The sequence below is a fragment of the Melitaea cinxia genome, chromosome 2 (genome assembly GCF_905220565.1).
Source record: "Melitaea cinxia chromosome 2, ilMelCinx1.1, whole genome shotgun sequence".
NCBI classification, from domain to species: domain Eukaryota; kingdom Metazoa; phylum Arthropoda; class Insecta; order Lepidoptera; family Nymphalidae; genus Melitaea; species Melitaea cinxia.
Genome location: NC_059395.1, coordinates 18,550,989 through 18,554,506, shown reverse-complemented (window position 1 = coordinate 18,554,506; position 3,518 = coordinate 18,550,989).

The following is a 3,518-nucleotide window of genomic DNA, read 5'->3' as shown; positions in this document are numbered from 1 at the left end:
GTGGAAAAAGTTAAATATTAAAATAAATTTGCCTTATTGCGTACGGAGTAAAGTGCAGTTTCGTTACGGTTGTTTGGTACATTGTGCACAAGGACGATTGGTTTGAGTGGGTCATTGAGAACTTTAGAACAAGAAATTTTTGAGTCTTACCTTATATTTTATAGGTTGTTTGTGATTTTGTGTAGCTGGAAGTACAGATTTTTGTATAACATGTTCTTTAATAATGTATACAAATACTTGTGTTATATGCTGAATGATTTATTATAATAAATACTGTGATTTGACTAACTGGGGTAGGGCACAGCAGAGAAATTCCTGCTCAAAATATGGAGTAGCCCGACTGGGGTAGTACCTCGACCTTACAGAAGATCACAGCTTAATAACACAGCTTTCGAGCAGTGTTGTATTCCCGTGGTGAGTAAGGTGACCAGAGCTCTTGGACGAGATTGGGGCTAAGGTCAGCAACGCGCTTGCGATGCTTCTGGTATTGTAGAAGTCTATAAGCTACGGTAATCGCTTACCATCAAATGTGCCGTACGCATGTTTGCCGACCTAGTTATAGTATAAAAAAAGAGTTGTCAAAATAATAAATGATATACTCGAATATTGAACTAGTATATTTTCCAATTGTGTAATAAATATTAAATCACTTTCTGTAACAAAACCTACGACTAACATATTGTATTGCGATCTTTAGCCTTTAGGGTTCAAAATGTTATTAAATAAATTTATTACAAATGTTTTGTAATGAATTTATTTAATAACATTAAATATGATATAAAATGATTATCTCATACATTCTTTTCAAATGAAATTTTTATAATTTGTCTATTGCCTGTTGCAATATGTTTTGTATGTTTATTATTTGTACAATATTCAATTGTAATAGATATTATTTTACTATCACATAATGGAGTATTAAAAATGATGGTTTATGAAGTTCATATTAGTGATGCCTATGTCCATATTCACTCCTATTACTTTTACTTGTCTGTGCGTGTCTTTATTAGAGGCATCACTGACTTATGAACTTATTAATTTATATTTTCTATTGTGCAACTCTGTTTTTTTTTTATTTTTCTTTACCTTGCCAACTGAGTTGCCAGTTGAAAGTTTTAAATTTCAAATTATATTAGAGGCTTTTTTACTTTATATTAACTTTCTCGATGGTTAACATAGCAGATTACATAAGTCGTAAATGCGATATTGTTATATAAATACCAATATCAAAATAAATATAGTGAAAATTGTGAGGTTTAATACCTCTTTTTAACACTATGATTTATGTAAAAGAGGATATAACTCACTATTGCCATGGTCACGACTCACCCGTGTACTAGTCTGTGGGTCGTCATCAACCCAACACATGTATACAGTGTACAAAGTGTAGGAAATATTCTTTTTTTATACATAAATCAGTGTTATTGACCAAAAAAATTTCAAAACCTATTTCTAATAGTTAGTAAATATTATATCATAAAACAAAGAAATTTGATTAATCAAAATTGTGATTCAAACATTTTCAAATAGTTTTATACATATTTCTTTATGTTATATTTCTATATTTTTAGATTGAATATAGCAAAAGAGTTTCGTTTTAGTCGTGCTGGTTACGACGGATACTCTATCTTGAGTATATAGGAAATTTTACGCATTATTGTAATGTGGGCTATCAATTATTCTTATACTTCATACATTTTTTAAAACATTATCAAAATAACATGTTAAGCGCCATTCCAATTTTAACTAACTCGAATAATACCTATAAACGATATTGTGTAGTGAAACCTATATACAATAGATTAATGTTAAAAAATCCTAACAAAATGAATTAGTTAAGTTGAAAGTCACGGAAGAAACTTTATCAAAATGATAATTAAAGTTATTGTTCCAACACAGAATAATATTGAACATCGAATTTTGTCTGTTTAAAAATTTATTTTAAGTTCTCGAATTGTGCCTTATCGAATAGGATTAGATCTGAAATGTTTCCTGTTTATTAATAGTTTTATATAATTTTTAGCATATAAAGTATTTCCAATGTACATTCCGATGTTTAATTTTATAGAACACATGATTAATAAATGAATAGGGAATTTTATTTGACTTTCATTTATACATTTTCTGACTTCCTTTCATCCCAATACGATTTTAGTCGAAAATAAACATGTACTAATATTTATGTAATAATTAAATCAATTATTCTTGTTCACTGAACGGGTTTTGCTTTATTATTGAACTGAACTGTTGAATGACCTTCAATAACTCCAAATTTTTTAAATGGTTAACATAAATGTATGTAAATAACACGATAATCATAATAAAAGGGAAGGTGGCTAATTAAAATAGATTTATTTTTAATATTGAACATTTATTTCACATACGTCACGGATTAACAATCTATATTTGTACAGCAATACATAAGATTTATTATTTATGATTACAGATATTTTTAACAAAAACATTTCTTTGGGTGTGTAGGAAATTTCAAATTATCAATAAGTTTATTTTACAATTAAAAACAATAAGGGTAATTTTAAATCTTACGAACGCTAATAATACATTTATCCTTAATTTAGTTCTACTTACAAAAAAAAAAAGTTTCAACTGGGAACATAGAAAAAATGTTCAAGTGTAGCAGTTTGTGAATTTGTTTATCGACAAGAAAATATATAAAAATACAAAACAATCTATTAGTAAAGCTGCGTGTAGATGACTCCGCAAAAATAACTAGACGTTATGAATGACTATGATCGATTTAGAATTATTATTATTGAAAAAAGAAACAAAAATTATTATATTATACTTCGACAGTTACATACATTTTTTGACAAATATACATATAAAATACATACAAATAAATATACACCCAGATTCAGGCGGGATTTAAACCCACGACCAGCAGAGCCACTACAAATTGCGCCAACGGGCTAAGCAAATATTTTCATCCGTCTTATAACATTTTAACAGCTACATGATACGGTAGATATAATACAAGTCGCTTAATGTGAATAATATCACTATTAGAAACCTGTCAAACCAAAATTTCCGATTTATAAGGCGGATAAGGAGAAAACAGCCATTTCGCCTATGTATTGATTGCATCGTAATCGCGAGTTGATTGTCAAACGTCAAAATTGCCCTGTTTTATACTCTGTGTACTATTTGCAGCGTTCATGTGATATGGTGTCTATATTATATCGGTCAGACAAAGTCGCTTTAACGGCGCCGTCTACACAGTCTAACTTAATTATTTTTCGTCATTATTATACTCATAACCTTTCTATTAACACAAAAGCTAGGATAGCATTCGCGTGAAACCTCCAGAGTACGAATTTCGCGCGTTCATAATTCACGTTTAGGAACAAATAGCCCTAAGATTATAATACTAAATAAATAAAATCAGATTTTTATAACTATATGCTCTCACTCTTTAATTCCTGAGGCGATCGGTTAAATTGGAACTGTCAAAAGGTTTAATGCTAGGAAGGTTTAATACTAAACATCTATCATTGACA